This window comes from Triticum aestivum, chromosome 4A (genome assembly GCF_018294505.1).
Source record: "Triticum aestivum cultivar Chinese Spring chromosome 4A, IWGSC CS RefSeq v2.1, whole genome shotgun sequence".
In the NCBI taxonomy this organism is placed as follows: domain Eukaryota; kingdom Viridiplantae; phylum Streptophyta; class Magnoliopsida; order Poales; family Poaceae; genus Triticum; species Triticum aestivum.
This window is the reverse complement of record NC_057803.1, coordinates 28,271,583-28,291,271: the sequence shown is the minus strand read 5'-3', so window position 1 is coordinate 28,291,271 and position 19,689 is coordinate 28,271,583. Positions and strand designations below refer to the sequence as shown.

Below are 19,689 nucleotides of genomic sequence, written 5' to 3'. Positions count from 1 at the left end.
GAGAACTTTGCCTATTGGTCTGCCTCATTCAACAAGTAGGAAAATGGTTCTCTTCGCTCCTCGCCCTTGGTACTGACGTTGTTGCCGACATAACTGACAGGCTACCCTCTGACATGCCTTGCTATCATGACCGCGCAAGATGGCATCGCTCCTTCTACTTTTAACCCACATGGTGGGCCCATAACCCACAGTTCCACAGGATCAAAACCTGACTCTATTGTACACCCCCCAGTTTCCAAAGTTATTCCTCGCGCTTGACTTCGTATGTAATTCACGAGCCACCTGCCTAGTGATCTATTTTGGTATCAAACGCAATACTTATTCCCATTGCTATGAACTACTTCCACACTTCGTTTCAGGCAACGAACGATTGCTTGTGTGCTTGAAACTTTGTATTGCACCTTCTTACCTTGCTCCCGATGACTTTCTTGAATTTCAACTCGAGATATGCCTCTATTCCTCGTTCACTGAGATAGCCCCTAGGTACCTAACATGTGTTGAGCTCCGTTCTTCCCGAGTTTCACCCCCTTATCTTTTCTGTAAGTACGATGAAGACCCCGAAGATAGGACGACAACTTGATCATGATGCATTGATGCATAGGAATGAAGACATCGACGCTAGGGGTCAACCTCTTCGGGAAGAGCAACCAAGACCGAGAAGATTCGCTACAATTTCGTGACCAGGACTTCCCCTCTTACTTCAGCTCTTAAATCTCGGGACGAGATTTCTTGTAGTGGAGGAGATTTGTGACACCCCGATAGTTAAGCTATAGTAAACCCATGTTAATGATGCCAGGTCATCATAATTAAAATTTTGCTAAACTTGCTTCAAACTGAGTTCAAATACAAATTCAAATAACAGGTCAAATAATAGTTTCAAAAAAATAAAAAAATCACTGGGTTGCAAATATTCACAAACTAATTGTCACTAGTAAACATGCACGTGCAATGCACGTCTGAAATTTTGATCAAATGTGATAGACATCAATATAAAAAAGGCAATCCCATATATATATGAATCAAATAATGCACATCTCAAATGTTGACCAAATGTGCTACATTTTAGTTTAATATAAAATAAAACAATCCCAAGTATATGAATTAAATAGATACACAATGTATGCGGTGTTGCTCAAGTTGTATTTTCAAAAGTGGGATGCCATTGTCGTCATGTTGCTGCATAGAGACGGTAATATGGGAGTGTTCGGTGTCCCTCCGCTCCCAGACTCGGCTCGCGGAGCCGGCGGAGTTGTAGGCTGAAAGTAGGTGCTCCGCAAATCCTCTAATTCCACGGATCTGGTGGATATCCGAACAGGGCATATATATGTTACAAAAAAGTGGGATGCCATTTATTAAGTCTTTCATATGCTAGTACTGCATCGTGCTTAATTACATTCTAGTTGTTTTACAAACAGAAGCAACTGGAGTACACTTGTATGTTGTTCTCTCTAACGGCCAGAAAAACAAATAGGAATGCATTTCTTGCTAACAAATCTGAAAGCAAAGTATCAACCTAAATACCGCCAAACAGTCAAATCATGTGAGGCTAGATAACTGCAAGAGCATCAAACTCCACAAAAAAATGGTCTCAACATTTAGAAAAGTCAATAATGGGCTCATAGATGACATATGCAGACAAACAATATGCCAACAAATAATTACCAGTACCTAAATATCATTGAACTACATATTGTGATGCTTTGTTTATTCAGTCAATGAGCCAAGAGCAAGAAAAGTTTTCCTTTGAGGGTGATATTTGGAAATATTTCAGATGTGGAGTAGGAAAAGATTTACCTTGGCCTCTCACCCACACCATATTTTGCATGTTGTGGTAGCAAAACCAGTAATATTCTGCCGAGATATAAAACCATACAGGAAAGATATTTATTTTCACATACATGAATGCTTGCCCAAATACAAAAAAACAAGAATTGTGTATCCAACGCAACTTTACCTAGAGCATATATAGAATGCCATGTTCTCTTAATAAAGTTTTAAATGCTTGATGATACATGGTAGTAAAAACATGTTTACAACAGAACAGAGATTACCACAATGCCGTGTCAAGAGTTTTTTCCTCGGATGGCATCTGTCAAGAGAAAAAGACAGTATTTGAAAACACTTCATGGATAGAAGAGTAAGAAATATGGTTGAATGTAGGGCTGCTTACTTGCACCTAAGCTCTTGAAAACAAATAATGAACCCCTTTTTTTCCATAGGTCAAAGACATATTCTAGCATATAAAAATCATGCCTAGAAACTTAACATTTTGCCCCCAGAGTGCTATAAATATTCTGTCGATTTTCTTGGCATAAGCAAAAAGCTATGCAAAATTAATTTTGAAGTTACTAATACAATATTTTATATAGGTTGTGAACAAAGCATCATGATTGTACAGTCAAGTTGTACAAAGTACGGACCAAAATGATGTGGCATCAATGAATTCAAGATATAATTCCTCTCCTCTACCAGGCTGATAATTATTTATCTGCACATGTATGATGCAGACCCATATAATGGATATGCAAATGTAAAAAGTAGCTGCTAACTCCACTATTTAGGGATAGAGCAATTGCCATCTCTAGAGTAAAATCAAACTGTAGGATCCTCATAAGCGTCTTTCTGAACAGCAACCTTTTTCTTCACTTCCTCCTCTCTTACCAGTACATTCTAAATATATGTAAGGGTAGAAGGAGATATAAGTCATCCCTGTTTAGGCTGCTTCTAAAGGCATCTCTTCTTGTGTCATACATTTTTCTCCTCCCTATCTTCTCTTCTTAATTGGCTGGACCATTAGGAGAACGATAAGAAATTTTAATCAGAATGAAGAGAAGATCAAACAAATCAATTTGAAAGATTGGGAGGAGCAGAAGGAGGGATTTCACAATTTCACTAAATCACTGTCGAATTCATGAACAATATCTTGCGCTTCCGGGTAGCTATCATCCCGTCCTTCATGCGAGAAAGAAGGCCATTAACCTAAAGATAAGAAAAAGGATTGGTGGTGAAAGGAGAAGGTTATATTTGTCCTTAGAGCAAGATCAGGAAGCACACCTGGGATGTATTTGTTTCAGCAGTTCATGAACTGAATATAGCCTCGATCTGATTTCTTGATAGTCATGAAAACAATCATCCTGGGAATAAATGATGCAAAATCCAGGAGAGAAAAACTTCTACAAAAATAAACATAGCACCTGCAAGACATCTTAAAGCAAACATGCCATGAAGTTGTAAGATGGATAAGTAATATCTAAATGAAGATGAAAATTTGCTAAGTTGAATAACAAATAGAGATATTGTACGATAGACTTTGATGATCTTGAAATCACTATCACCAACCATAGTGACCCTGGAATGGGGTTCAGAGCTATCCAGCCTAACAATACTGTTAATCTATCTGGAGAGGACTCATTTCTCGATTCTGTGTCTCTCCGTGTCCTCCTAATCTGGAGAGGACACACAGAGAGTTCCTATCAATTTATTTCTCGTTTCTTTATCGAAAATATCAATTTATTTCTCCTGTCATGTCTACCATGTAACTCGATGCTAATAAACACTGAGTGTACCTTAAAAACAGTAGAACACTGAGTGTACCTTAAAAACAGTAGCATATACCCCCAGAATGACCAGCCAATTAGTCCGTGCACAACATGCAATTGCCATCTTCTGTGTTCCAGATTTCTTTGCACAAATAAATCTAGTGGCAACATCAGCAATCCAACTGAAGCCCCCATGAAGGTAAGCGGGCAATCCCATCAATAAATCTTCTAGTTTCCCGTTTGCAACATACACAGAATGACAGGATACACCAGCAGTCTACTGAAAACACAGGCATTAGAAAAGCAGGCAGTCAATTACCTGTGCTGCGACAGTATGGGACCGCGTGGGGAAGAACTTCAGAACCTTCACCTACAGAAACTAAACAAAGACATCAGGCAAGATGCTTCATTCCATCGTGTTAGTGGCAGAGAAGGTGCAGAACTGTGTATGTGAGAGAGGAAAAGTAGATTAGAGAAAGAAAGAGATGTACCTGCAGGTTTCATTCATCAACGACAAAAGGGTGTGGAGCTAGGGTCCCTCACCATTGGATGCAGGCACACCCCTTCAGAGAGGAGACATGCGGTCGGCATCTGCCTCCCCGCCGCGCACAACAGGGCCACCTCCCTCGCCCATGTCCTCACCGATGCCTACGCGGCGCTCGCCGACTGCGCCGTCCCTGGAGGGACTTCCCCTTCGCGGGGCACCTCTTACTCGGCGGAGGCGGCAGTGCGTGGAGGAGGGATGGTGGCGACGGCGGACCGGGCGGCGCGCCAGCGGCCCCGACGGCTCGGCTGGGCGCGGCGGCCCTGATGGCTCGGCTCTCGTCTGGGCACGGCGCGTTGTGGATGGGGCGGGAAGGGGCCGGACCGGGCGGCGCGTGGACGGGGCGGCCGAGCAGCTGGAGAGTGGGCGTGGTGTTCCGGTGGCGTGCAGACGGAGGCGGCGGTGGCTGGCGGGGAGTATGTGGGGGGAAGAAGTCGGGCAAGGGCCAAACTGCCCGAGGGCGTGCTCGCGGGAGTGGCAGCAGAGGAAGGCCGGCGGGATGCTCACGCTCTCCCACCTTGTTGGGGCAGCAGAGGAGGACCGGCGGGCGGCTGCTCACGTTCACGGCGGAGGAGAAGAGGATGGGCGGGAGGAGGGCGGCGGCGGCGGCAGAGGCCGGCGGGCGGCGGGAGGAGGGTGAGGATGAGCGGGAGGCGGGAGAGGATGGGCGGGCGGCTACTGACGGTCGCGGCGGTTCCGGATGTCCCGCGGCGAAGGTCTCCGGCAGAGCCCCCGGCGCGCACGGGCGGCGGCCTCCGGCTGTCCGAGGGAGAAGGGCGCGACGGTCGGCCGCGACCTGTGGCGACTCCCGCAGCGAAGGACGGCGGCGCCCGCGGCGGCGGCGCCGACTGTCCCGCGGCGAAAGGCGCAACGGTGGGCGGCTCCCGCAGCGAAGGAGCGACGGGCGGCGGACGGCGCGGGGAGGAGCAAGAGGGGGCAAGAGGTCGTGCGGAGGGGGGCGAGAGATCGTGCGTACAGTTGTTTCTCTTTTTTTTAAGGGCGTGGCTGGTTAGCGATCGATTAAGTGCGTGGTTAGCGATCGATTAAGGGCGTGGTTGGTAGCGTTAAACACAGAAAGATTAATGACCATTAGATATTGCTAATGGATGGGTGTGATTGTTTGGATCTGCCCCTCTCTTTCTTTTATAGGTGTAGTAGATGTATGATCCAACATTATTTGAGCACCTACAATGCCATTAACCTATTTAAATTTGGACAAGTAGCATTTAATTTACCCGTTACAATTTAAAGAAATGGTGAAACTTTTCCAAATAAATTGAGACCTTGTATGCTGCTTCAAAATCCTACCTAGTAATTATGTGCAAAATTCCACTTATAACTAAATTCATTTACTATAAAAATAATGAAAAACAGGAAAGAAATACATAACAGTCTATACAAAAAAGGAGGCAATGACCACTATGCAGTATAGGCCCAGTGCTACCGTAGCACTACGCGGCCCACCACCGGTCTCTCCTATACTTCACCTATAGGAGGAAGGCCGAGGCAGGGACGCCATGGCTCTGTGCTCGCGCGCACACGCCGTCCATACCCGAATTGCCTCGTGTCTATCATCCGAGCGCTCCTGGAGGTGTATAAGTGTTACCCCGACCTCGTTGACGAACCCTAGCCCTGATATTCCCCTCTCCCACTCGCGCTTCTCCTGTGAACCTCGTGTTCGAGGTGTCGTCGATGCGTCGTCGCCGTCCCGGCGGCCATTGGCCTCCCCGGTGACCGGGAGGTTGTCCATGGACTTCCTCGTTGTCGACTCCGTCATCCCCGTGTGTCCGTTCAACCGGAGCCGCACCATACGCGTGGATCGAGCCGTCTTCCCCACCACGGCCGCCGCCGTTCGTCGTCAGATTTGCCGCCTCCCGAGCTCCCCCGACCTCCCAACGTCATCCACGAGCACCGGGGTGAGCCCCTCTGCCGATTCCCTCACTTATCCTTTCGACCTGTATAGTTTACCACCGCTCCCGTGCCCGTCAGTTGTCGCCGTAGCCGAAGCTCTGCTCCCCGCACGCTCACCGCACGTGGTCGCGCTCCCGCTGCGTCCTAGCTGCCCTGGGTCACTCCTTGTCCACGCCATGCCCGTGTTCCTCGCGTGTCGCCCGCGCCTTGCCTTCCGATGGGTCGCGCTCACCGCGCGCCGCGTCTGCTGCCCGCTGGTACCAGCACTGATGCTGCTGCTTGCTTTGGCCGCTACCGCCTCTGACCGCCGCTCCCCGCGCTAGCCTCCGGCCGCCCGCATCCGCCTCCACTCAACGCTCCTCGCGCCCACAACCGTTGTTGCCCGCTGCTGCTTCGTGCTGCTCCGCCGCCGTTGTACTGCTGGTACTGCCGCCAGGCCGCGCGCGCCCACTACCGAGCCCTGGTAGCATGTCCCCGCCTGCTTCTTACTGCGGCGTACTGCTGCTGTTTACTGCACTGCGAGTTGCTACCTCCCGCTGCGTCGTGTTGCCGCTGCCACTGGATACCGCTGTTGTGTTGCGGACATTGCCACTGCTCTACGCTGCTCCCGTGTGTGTGTGTGCCTGAGTGTGTGCTGTGTGTGCGCGCCTGAGTGTGTGCAGTGTGTGTGTGTGTGTGTGTGTGTGTGTGTGTGTGTGTGAGTGTGTAGCCGGTCCTTGCTTAGATTAGTACTGCTTAGATTAGTATCACTAGGTGTAGCTAGAATTAACTAGTGCTAAATTTCTCTAGTAGTAGATGACATGTGGGCCCATTTAATTAGGTTAGTTTTTATTTATTTGTTTAGTTATAGTCTATGCCATGTGGGACCCCCCTACACTATTTTACATTTGACCAGTCAAGTTTACTTGGTCAACTTGAATTTAAAATAAATCCAAAAATTTCAGATTATTGCTAAAACTTTGGAAATTCATAGAAAATAATCCGTAACTTGAATGAAAATACTTTATACATGAAAGTTGCTCAGAATGATGAGATGAATCAGAATATGTAGTCCGTTCATTCGCCATGCGTCCCTAGCATAGCGGACTTGCAACCTTCTCCCTCCTGTCCGTTTGTCTGAAAACACGAAACACCAGGAATACTTTCTCGGATGTTTCCCCCCCTTCGCCGGTATCGCCTAATACTGCGTTAGGTCACCCCTAGCATCGCGTATTGCCATGTTATGCTTTGTGTTGCTTTGATTGCTCTATCATTTATTTGTGTTCCCCCTCCGTTACTTCTTTTCGGTAGACCTTGAGACCGCTGCCGATGTCCGTGTGTTCGACTACATCGAAGATGACCCCTCCTTCTTGCCAGAGCAACCAGGCAAGCCCCCCCCCCCTTGATCACCAGATATCGCATATTCTTCTCTTTGCTGCTTGCATTAGAGTAGTGTAGCATGTTACTGCTTTTTGTTAATCCTATTCTGATGCATAGCCTGTCCTTGCTACTACTGTTGTTACCTTTACCTGCAATCCTAAATGCTTAGTATAGGATGCTAGTATTTCATCAGTGGCCCTACATTCTTGTCCGTCTGCCATGCTATACTATCGGGTCGTGATCACTCGGGAGGTGATCACGGGTTTATTTTTTTATACATAATGTATGATACTTGTGGTGACTAAAGTCGGGTCGGCTCATATAGTACCCGCAAGTGATTCCGATGTGGGGGCTGAAGGGGCAGGTGGTTCCATCTAGGTAGTGGTGGACCTGGGTTTCCGACGGCCCCCGACTGTTACTTTGTGGCAGAGCGACAGGGCAGGTTGAGACCACCCAAGAGAGAGGTGGTCCTGGCCCTGGTTGGCGTCCGTGGTTAATTAAATTAACACGCTTAATGATATCTTAGTATTTGATCTGAGTCTGGCCACTGGCCTATTCGCACTAACCAACTACGCGGTAACAGTTATGGGCACTCGACGTCGTGGTATCAGCCGAAGCCTTCGTGACGTCAGCGACTGAGCGGCGCGCGCCGAATTGGACTGGAACGCTTGCTCTTATATTAGGGAGGCTAGGTCTGCTTACCGGCCGCGTACGCAACGTGTAGGTGTGCAATGGGCGATGGGCCCAGACCCCTGCGCCATAGGATTTAGACTAGCGTGCTGACCTCTCTATTGTGCCTAGGTGGGGCTGCGATGTGTTGATCTTCCAAGGCCGGGCATGACCCAGGAAGGTGTGTCCGGCCAAAGGGGATCAAGCGTGTTGGGAAATGTGGTGCACCCCTGCAAGGAAGTTAATCTATTCGAATAGCTGTGATCCTCGGTAATAGGACGACTTGGAGTTGTACCTTGACCTTATGACAACTAGAACCGGTTACTTAATAAAACACACCCTTCCAAGTGCCAGATACAACCCGGTGATCGCTCTCTAACAGGGCGACGAGGGGAGGATCGCCGGGTAGGGATATGCTATGCAATGTTACTTGGAGAACTTACCATCTACTCTCTGAAGGAAATATGCCCTAGAGGCAATAATAAAGTTATTATTTATTTCCTTATTTCATGATAAATGTTTATTATTCATGCTAGAATTGTATTAACCGGAAACATAATACATGTGTGAATACGTAGACAAACAGAGTGTCACTAGTATGCCTCTACTTGACTAGCTCGTTGATCAAAGATGGTTAAGTTTCCTAACCATAGACATGAGTTGTCATTTGATTAACGGGATCACATCATTAGGAGAATGATGTGATTGACTTGACCCATTCCGTTAGCTTAGCACTTGATCGTTTAGTTTGTTGCTATTGCTTTCTTCATGACTTATACATGTTCCTATGACTATGAGATTATGCAACTCCCGTTTACCGGAGGAACACTTTGTGTGCCACCAAACGTCACAACGTAACTGGGTGATTATAAAGGTGCTCTACAGGTGTCTCCAAAGGTACTTGTTGGGTTGGCGTATTTCGAGATTAGGATTTGTCACTCCGATTGTCGGAGAGGTATCTCTGGGCCCACTCGGTAATGCACATCACTATAAGCCTTGCAAGCATTGCAACTAATGAGTTAGTTGCGGGATGATGTATTACGGAACGAGTAAAGAGACTTGCCGGTAACGAGATTGAACTAGGTATTGAGATACCGACGATCAAATCTCGAGTAAGTAACATACCGATGACAAAGGGAACAATGTATGTTGTTATGTGGTCTGACCGATAAAGATCTTCGTAGAATATGTAGGAGCCAATATGGGCATCCAGGTCCCGCTATTGGTTATTGACCAGAGAGGTGTCTCGGTCATGTCTACATAGTTCTCGAACCCGTAGGGTCCGCACGCTTAACGTTCGTTGACGATATAGTACTATATGAGTTATGTATGTTGATGACCGAATGTTGTTCGGGGTCCGGGATGAGATCACAGACATGACGAGGAACTCTGGAATGGTCCGAAGATAAAGTTTGATATATGGGATAATAGTGTTTGGTCACCGGAAGGGTTCCGGAAATCACCGAAAGGGGTTCCGGATGTTTCCCGAAATGTTTGGGTACGAGAACACTTTATTTGGGCCAAAGGGGAAAGCCCACAAGGTTTTTGGAAAGCACAAAAGGAAGTTTTGCGGAGTCCAGGGGCCAGATGCCAGGGTCCCTGGCGTCTGGGTCCAGACACCGGAACCCTGGCGTCTGGCCCTGGAGTCCGAGAAGGACTCTTGCTTTTCGGGTGAAACCGACTTTGTGGAGGCTTTTACTCCAAGTTTCGACCCCAAGGCTCAACATATAAATAGAGGGGTAGGGCTAGCACCCAAGACACATCAAGAAACACCAAGCCGTGTGCCGGCAACCCCGTCCCCTCTAGTTTATCCTCCGTCATAGTTTTCTTAGTGCTTAGGCGAAGCCCTGCGGAGATTGTTCTTCACCAACACCGTCACCACGCTGTCGTGCTGCCGGAACTCATCTACTACTTCGCCCCTCTTGCTAGATCGAGAAGGCGAGGACGTCACCGAGCCGAACGTGTGCAGAACTCGGAGGTGCCGTGCTTTCGGTACTTGGATCAGTCGGACGTGAAGACGTACGACTACATCAACCGCGTTGATATAACGCTTCCGCGAGCGGTCTACGAGGGTACGTAGACAACACTCTCCCCTCTCATTGCTATGCATCACCATGATCTTGCGTGTGCGTAGGATTTTTTTTGAAATTACTGCGTTCCCCAACAGTGGCATCCGAGCCAGGTTTTATGCGTTGATGTTATATGCACGAGTAGAACACGAGTGAGTTGTGGGTGATATAAGTCATACTGCTTACCAGCATGTCATACTTTGGTTCGGCGGTATTGTTGGATGAAGCGGCCCGGACCGACATTACGCGTACGCTTACGCGAGACTGGTTCTACCGACGTGCTTTGCACACAGGTGGCTGGCGGGTGTCAGTTTCTCCAACTTTAGTTGAATCGAGTGTGGCTACGCCCGGTCCTTGCGAAGGTTAAAACAGCACCAACTTGACAAACTATCGTTGTGGTTTTGATGCGTAGGTAAGAACGGTTCTTGCTAAGCCCGTAGCAGCCACGTAAAACTTGCAACAACAAAGTAGAGGGCGTCTAACTTGTTTTTGCAGGGCATGTTGTGATGTGATATGGTCAAGACATGATGCTAAATTTTATTGTATGAGATGATCATGTTTTGAGTTATCGACAACTGGCAGGAGCCATATAGTTGTCTCTTTATTTTATGTAATGCAATCACGCTGTGATGCTTTACTTTATCACTAAGCGGTAGCGATAGTCGTGGAAGCATAAGATTGGCGAGATGACAACGATGCTACAATGGAGATCAAGGTGTCGCGCCGATGACAATGGTGATCATGACGGTACTTCGGAGATGGAGATCACAAGTACAAGATGATGATGGCCATATCATATCACTTATATTGATTGCATGTGATGTTTATCTTTTATGCATCTTATCTTGCTTTGATTGACGGTAGCATTATAAGATGATCTCTCACTAAATTTCAAGATAAAAGTGTTCTCCCTGAGTATGCACCATTGCCAAAGTTCGTCGTGCCCAGACACCATGTGATGATCGGGTGTGATAAGCTCTACGTCCATCTACAACGGGTGCAAGCCAGTTTTTGCACACACAGAATACTCAGGTTAAACTTGACGAGCCTAGCATATGCAGATATGGCCTCGGAACACTGAGACCGAAAGGTCGAGCGTGAATCATATAGTAGATATGATCAACATATTGATGTTCACCATTGAAAGCTACTCCATTTCACGTGATGATCGGTTATGGTTTAGTTGATTTGGATCACATGATCACTTAGAAGATTAGAGGGATGTCTTTCTAAGTGGGAGTTCTTAAGTAATATGATTAGTTGAACTTAAATTTATCATGAACTTAGTACCTGATAGTATTTTGCTTGTCTATGTTGATTGTAGATAGATGGCTCGTGATGTTGTTCCGTTGAATTTTAATGCGTTCCTTGAGAAAGCAAAGTTGAAAGATGATGGTAGCAATTACACGGACTGGGTCCGTAACTTGAGGATTATCCTCATTGCTGCACAGAAGAATTACGTCCTGGAAGCACCGCTAAGTGCCAAGCCTGCTGCAGGAGCAACACCAGATGTTATGAACGTCTGGCAGAGCAAAGCTGATGACTACTCGATAGTTCAGTGTGCCATGCTTTACAGCTTAGAACCGGGTCTTCAATGACGTTTTGAACGTCATGGAGCATATGAGATGTTCCAGGAGTTGAAGTTAATATTTCAAGCAAATGCCCGGATTGAGAGATATGAAGTCTCCAATAAGTTCTATAGCTGCAAGATGGAGGAGAATAGTTCTATCAGTGAACATATACTCAAAATGTCTGGGTATCATAATCACTTGACTCAACTGGGAGTTAATCTTCCTGTTGATAGTGTCATTGACAGAGTTCTTCAACCACTGCCACCAAGCTACAAGAGCTTCGTGATGAATTATAACATGCAAGGGATGGATAAGACAATTCACGAGCTCTTCGCAATGCTAAAGGCTACGAAGGTAGAAATCAAGAAGGAGCATCAAGTGTTGATGGTCAATAAGACCGCCAGTTTCAAGAAAAGGGCAAAGGGAAGAAAAATGGGAACTTCAAGAAGAACAACAAACAAGTTGCTGCTCAGGAGAAGAAACCCAAATCTGGACCTAAGCCTGAAATTGAGTGCTTCTACTGCAAGCAGACTGGACACTGGAAGCGGAACTGCCCCAAGTATTTGGCGGACAAGAAGGATGGCAAGGTGAACAAAGGTATATGTGATATACATGTTATTGATGTGTACCTTACTAGAGCTCGCAGTAGCACCTGGGTATTTGATACTGGTTCTGTTGCTTTTGCAACTCGAAACAGGGACTACGGATTAAGCGAACACTGGCCAAGGACGAGGTGACGATGCGCGTGGGAAATGGTTCCAAAGTCGATGTGATCGCGGTCGGCATGCTACCTCTACATCTACCTTCGGGATTAGTTTTAGACCTAAATAATTGTTATTTGGTGCCAGCGTTGAGCATGAACATTATATCTGGATCTTGTTTGATGCGAGACGGTTATTCATTTAAATCAGAGAATAATGGTTGTTCTATTTATATGAGTAATATCTTTTATGGTCATGCACCCTTGAAGAGTGGTCTATTTTTTGATGAATCTCGATAGTAGTGATACACATATTCATAATGTTGAAGCCAAAAGATGCAGAGTTGATAATGATAGTGCAACTTATTTGTGGCACTACCATTTAGGTCATATCGGTGTAAAGCGCATGAAGAAACTCCATACTGATGGACTTTTGGAATCACTTGATTATGAATCACTTGGTACTTGCGAACCGTGCCTCATGGGCAAGATGACTAAAATGTCGTTCTCCGGTACTATGGAGAGAGCAACAGATTTGTTGGAAATCATACATACAGATGTATGTGGTCCGATGAATGTTGAGGCTCGTGGCGGATATCGTTATTTTCTCACCTTCACAGATGATTTAAGCAGATATGGGTATATCTACTTAATGAAACATAAATCTGAAACATTTGAAAAGTTCAAAGAATTTTAGAGTGAAGTTGAAAATCATCGTAACAAGAAAATAAATTTTCTACGATCTGATCGTGGAGGAGAATACTTGAGTTACGAGTTTGGTGTACATTTGAAACAAAGCGGAATAGTTTCGCAACTCATGCCACCCGGAACACCACAGCGTAATGGTGTGTCCGAACGTCGTAATCGTACCTTACTAGATATGGTGCGATCTATGATGTCTCTTACTGATTTACCGCTATCGTTTTGGGGTTATTCTTTAGAGACGGCCGCATTCATGTTAAATAGGGCACCATCGAAATCCGTTGAGACGACGCCTTATGAACTATGGTTTGGCAAGAAACCAAAGTTGTCGTTTCTTAAAGTTTGGGGCTGCGATGCTTATGTGAAAAAGCTTCAACCTGATAAGCTCGAACCCAAATCGGAGAAATGTGTCTTCATAGGATACCCAAAGGAGACTGTTGGGTACACCTTCTATCACAGATCCGAAGGCAAGACATTCGTTGCTAAGAATGGATCCTTTCTAGAGAAGGAGTTTCTCTCGAAAGAAGTGAGTGGGAGGAAAGTAGAACTTGATGAGGTAACTGTACCTGCTCCCTTATTGGAAAGTAGTTCATCACAGAAACCGGTTTCTGTGACACCTACACCAATTAGTGAGGAAGTTAATGATGATGATCATGGAACTTCAGATCAAGTTATTACTGAACCTCGTAGATCAACCAGAGTAAGATCCGCACCAGAGTGGTACGGTAATCCTGTTCTGGAAGTCATGCTACTAGATCATGATGAACCTACGAACTATGAAGAAGCGATGGTGAGCCCAGATTCCGCAAAATGGCTAGAAGCCATGAAATCTGAGATGGGATCCATGTATGAGAACAAAGTGTGGACTTTGGTTGACTTGCCCGTTGATCGGCAAGCAATTGAGAATAAATGGATCTTCAAGAAGAAGATTGACGCTAACGGTAATGTTACTGTCTACAAAGCTCGACTTGTTGCGAAAGGTTTTCGACAAGTTCAAGGGATTGACTACGATGAGACCTTCTCACCCGTAGCGATGCTTAAGTCTGTCCGAATCATGTTAGCGATTGCCGCATTTTATGATTATGAAATTTGGTAGATGGATGTCAAAACTGCATTCCTGAATGGATTTCTGGAAGAAGAGTTGTATATGATGCAACCGGAAGGTTTTGTCGATCCAAAGGGAGCTAACAAAGTGTGCAACTCCAGCGATCCATTTATGGACTGGTGCAAGCCTCTCGGAGTTGGAATAAACGCTTTGATAGTGTGATCAAAGCATTTGGTTTTGTACAGACTTTTGGAGAAGCCTGTATTTACAAGAAAGTGAGTGGGAGCTCTGTAGCATTTCTGATATTATATGTGGATGACATATTACTAATTGGAAATGACATAGAATTTCTGGATAGCATAAAGGGATACTTGAATAAAAGTTTTTCTATGAAAGACCTCGGTGAAGCTGCTTACATATTGGGCATCAAGATCTATAGAGATAGATCAAGACGCTTAATTGGACTTTCACAAAGCACATACCTTGACAAAGTTTTGAAAAAGTTCAAAATGGATCAAGCAAAGAAAGGGTTCTTGCCTGTGTTACAAGGTGTGAAGTTGAGTAAGACTCAATGCCCGACCACTGCAGAAGATAGAGAGAAGATGAAAGATGTTCCCTATGCTTCAGCCATAGGCTCTATCATGTATGCAATGTTGTGTACCAGACCTGATGTGTGCCTTGCTATAAGTCTAGCAGGGAGGTACCAAAGTAATCCAGGAGTGGATCACTGGACAGCGGTCAAGAACATCCTGAAATACCTGAAAAGGACTAAGGATATGTTTCTCGTTTATGGAGGTGACAAAGAGCTCATCGTAAATGGTTACGTTGACGCAAGCTTTGACACTGATCCGGACGATTCTAAATCGCAAACCGGATACGTGTTTATATTAAACGGTGGAGCTGTCAGTTGGTGCAGTTCTAAACAAAGCGTCGTGGCGGGATCTACGTGTGAAGCGGAGTACATAGCTGCTTCGAAAGCAGCAAATGAAGGAGTCTGGATGAAGGAGTTCATATCCGATCTAGGTGTCATACCTAGTGCATCGGGTCCAATGAAAATCTTTTGTGACAATACTGGTGCAATTGCCTTGGCAAAGGAATCCAGATTTCACAAGAGAACCAAGCACATCAAGAGACGCTTCAATTCCATCCGGGATTTAGTCCAGGTGGGAGACATAGAAATTTGCAAGATACATACGGATCTGAATGTTGCAGACCCGTTGACTAAGCCTCTTCCACGAGCAAAACATGATCAGCACCAAGGCTCCATGGGTGTTAGAATCATTACTGTGTAATCTAGATTATTGACTCTAGTGCAAGTGGGAGACTGAAGGAAATATGCCCTAGAGGCAATAATAAAGTTATTATTTATTTCCTTATTTCATGATAAATGTTTATTATTCATGCTAGAATTGTATTAACCGGAAACATAATACATGTGTGAATACATAGACAAACAGAGTGTCACTAGTATGCCTCTACTTGACTAGCTCGTTGATCAAAGATGGTTAAGTTTCCTAACCATAGACATGAGTTGTCATTTGATTAACGGGATCACATCATTAGGAGAATGATGTGATTGACTTGACCCATTCCGTTAGCTTAGCACTTGATCGTTTAGTTTGTTGCTATTGCTTTCTTCATGACTTATACATGTTCCTATGACTATGAGATTATGCAACTCCCGTTTACCGGAGGAACACTTTGTGTGCCACCAAACGTCACAACGTAACTGGGTGATTATAAAGGTGCTCTACAGGTGTCTCCAAAGGTACTTGTTGGGTTGGCGTATTTCGAGATTAGGATTTGTCACTCCGATTGTCGGAGAGGTATCTCTGGGCCCACTCGGTAATGCACATCACTATAAGCCTTGCAAGCATTGCAACTAATGAGTTAGTTGCGGGATGATGTATTACGGAACGAGTAAAGAGACTTGCCGGTAACGAGATTGAACTAGGTATTGAGATACCGACGATCGAATCTCGGGCAAGTAACATACCGATGACAAAGGGAACAACGTATGTTGTTATGCGGTCTGACCGATAAAGATCTTCGTAGAATATGTAGGAGCCAATATGGGCATCCAGGTCCCGCTATTGGTTATTGACCAGAGAGGTGTCTCGGTCATGTCTACATAGTTCTCGAACATGTAGGGTCCGCACGCTTAATGTTCATTAACGATATAGTACTATATGAGTTATGTATGTTGATGACCGAATGTTGTTCAGAGTCCGGGATGAGATCACGGACATGACGAGGAACTCCGGAATGGTCCGGAGATAAAGTTTGATATATGGATAATAGTGTTTGGTCACCGGAAGGGTTCCGGAAATCACCGGAAGGGGTTCCGGATGTTTCCCGAAATGTTTGGGTACGAGAACACTTTATTTGGGCCAAAGGGGAAAGCCCACAAAGTTTTTGGAAAGTGCAAAAGGAAGTTTTGCGGAGTCCAGGGGCCAGACGCCAGGGTCCCTGGCGTCTGGGTCCGGACGCCGGGAACCCTGGCGTCTGGCCCTGGAGTCCGAGGACTCTTGCTTTTCGGGTGAAACCGACTTTGTGGAGGCTTTTACTCCAAGTTTCGACCTCAAGGCTCAACATATAAATAGAGGGGTAGGGCTAGCACCCAAGACACATCAAGAAACACCAAGCCGTGTGCCGGCAACCCCGTCCCCTCTAGTTTATCCTCCGTCATAGTTTTCGTAGTGCTTAGGCGAAGCCCCGCGGAGATTGTTCTTCACCAACACCGTCACCACACCGTCGTGCTGTCGGAACTCATCTACTACTTCGCCCCTCTTGCTAGATCAAGAAGGCGAGGACGTCACCAAGCCGAACGTGTGCAGAACTCGGAGCTGCCGTGCTTTCGGTACTTGGATTGGTCGGACGTGAAGACGTACGACTACATCAACCGCATTGATATAACGCTTCCGCGAACAGTCTACAAGGGTACATAGACAACACTCTCCCCTCTCATTGCTATGCATCACCATGATCTTGCGTGTGCGTAGGATTTTTTTTGAAATTACTACGTTCCCCAACACTCTCTTCTACGTGCTGCAAGATGGAGGTGGCCAGAAGCGTAGTCTTCGATAGGACTAGCTATCCCCCTCTTATTCCGGCATTTTGCAGTTCAGTCCACATATGATACCCCTTTTCCATTTGATACCAATGCATGCATATGTAGTGTAGCTCCTTGCTTGCGAGTACTTTGGATGAGTACTCACGGTTGCTTTGATCCCCCCTTTCCCCCTTCTATACCCGATTGTTGCGACCAGACGTTGGAGTCCAGGAGCAAGACGCCACCGTTGACGACGACTCCTGCTACACTGGAGGTGCCTACTACTACGTGCAGGCCGCTCACGACGACCAAGAGTAGTTTAGGAGGATCCTAGGCAGGAGGCCTGTGCCTCTTTCGATTTGTATCCCAGTTTGTGCTAGCCTTCTTAAGGCAAACTTGTTTAACTTATGTCTGTACTCAGATATTGTTGCTTCCGCTGACTCGTCTATGATCGAGCTCTTGTACTCGAGCCCTCGAGGCCCCTGGCTTTAATACGATGCTTGTATGACTTATTTTATTTGTAGAGTTGTGTTGTGATATCTTCCCGTGAGTCCCTGATCTTGATCATACACGTTTGCGTGTATGATTAGTGTACGATTGAATCCGGGGCGTCACAATCTTGGGGCCTCTTCCCGCGATCTGCCGGAGGGGGAATCGATCACGGAGGGCTTCTACATCAACACCATTGCCTCTCCGATGAAGTGTGAGTAGTTTACCACAGACCTTCGGGTCCATAGTTATTAGCTAGATGGCTTTCTTCTCTCTCTTTGATTCTCAATACAAAGTTCTCCTTGATGTTCTTGGAGATCTATTTGATGTAATACTCTTTTGCGGTGTGTTTGCCGAGATCCGATGAATTGTGGGTTTATGAACAAGATTATCTATGAATATTATTTGGTTCTTCTCTGAATTCTTATATGCATGATTTGATATCTTTGCAAGTCTCTTTGAATTATTGGTTTAGTTTGGCCTACTGGATTGATCTTTCTTGCAATGGGAGAAGTGCTTAGCTTTGGGTTCAGTCTTGCAGTGTCCTTTCCCAGTGAAAGTAGGGGCAGCAAGGCACGTATTGTATTGTTTCCATCGAGGATAACAAGATGGGGTTTATATCATATTGTTTGAGTTTATCCCTCTACATCGTGTCATCTTGCTTAATGCTTTACTATGTTCTTATGAACTTAATACTCTAGATGCATGCTAGATAGAGGTCGATGTGTGGAGTAATAGTAGTAGATGCAGAATCGTTTCGATCTACTTGACACAGACGTGATGCCTATATTCATGATCATTGCCTTAGATATCTTCATAACTATGCGCTTTTCTATCAATTGCTCGACAGTAATTTGTTCACCCACCGTAATACATGCTATCTTGAGAGAAGCCTCTAGTGAAACCTATGGCCCCCGGATCTCTTTCTTATTATATTGCATCTCTTTTATTTACATCGCATCTCGTTTACTATTTTGCAATCTTTACTTTCCAATCTATACAACAAAAATACCAAAAATATTTACTTTACTATCTTTATTAGATCTCACTTTTGCGAGTGACTGTGAAGGGATTGACAACCTCTTTATCGTGTTGGTTGCAAGGTTCTTGATTATTTGTGCAGGTACTAGGTGACTTGTGCGTTGTCTCCTTCTGGATTGATACCTTGGTTCTCAAAACTGAGGGAAATACTTATGCTACTTTGCTGCATCACCCTTTCCTCTTCAAGGGAAAACCAACGCATGCTCAAGAGGTAGCAAAACACAACCATCACAACTATCCAGGTGGTCTCTGGAAGCATCGGTTAGTCCATTATAAAAGATATCAAGTATTTCATTTTTCTTGATAGGATGATCAGCAAAGCATTAAGTAATTGGAGAAGCCTCCCCCAAGCTTGTGGGAGACTCTCTTCTTCAATTTGCACAAAGTTAAATATTTCCCGTAGGGCAGCTTGTTTCTTATGAGCAGGAAAATATTTTTGAGAGAAGTAGTATATCATATCCTGGGGACTACGCACACAACCAGGAGCAAGAAAATTAAACCATAACTTAGCATCACCCTTTAAAGAGAAAGGAAACAACTTAAGAATATAGTAATAGTGAATTTTTTCCTCATGAGCAAATAGGGTGGCTATATCATTGAATTTAGTAAGATGTGCCACAACAGTTTCAGATTCATAACCATAGAAAGGATCAGATTCTACCAAAGTAATTAACTCAGGATCGACAGAGAATTCATAATCCTTATCAGTAACAAATATTGGTGAAGTAGCAAACATAAGGTCATAATGCATTCTAACATTCAAAGACTTTCCTTTCAGCTAGCAGTTTCTTAAGATCATCTCTATCATTAATTACAAGCAAGAAAGTCTCTAGCAGTTTCCTCATTAATAATCTAACCCCCAGGTATAACAGGCAATTCATATCTAGGGGGAGAATCATAATCTTCAGTTTCAATAGTATCATCAGTTTCAGTAATTTCATTCTCTCTAACCCTAGCAAGTTGTTCATCAAGAAATGCACCAAGTGGCACAATATTAT

At 45.3% G+C, this 19,689-nt stretch overlaps 1 long non-coding RNA gene across 3 annotated transcripts; it reads right to left on the bottom strand.

Moving 5' to 3' along the window:
* Positions 1-1,011: 1,011 nt before the first annotated feature.
* LOC123084905 (uncharacterized) lies at positions 1,012-4,387 on the bottom strand. 3 transcript variants are annotated; one of them, XR_006439456.1, is made up of 5 exons: positions 4,031-4,385; positions 3,055-3,918; positions 2,052-2,979; positions 1,795-1,851; positions 1,015-1,296 (listed from the first exon to the last, which is right to left on the bottom strand). It is a non-coding gene; the product is annotated as an uncharacterized lncRNA (long non-coding RNA). The 3 variants fall into 3 exon arrangements; XR_006439455.1 differs by having other exon boundaries at positions 1,012-2,979; positions 4,031-4,387; XR_006439457.1 differs by having other exon boundaries at positions 1,012-2,979; positions 3,055-3,909; positions 4,031-4,387.
* Positions 4,388-19,689: the final 15,302 nt, after the last annotated feature.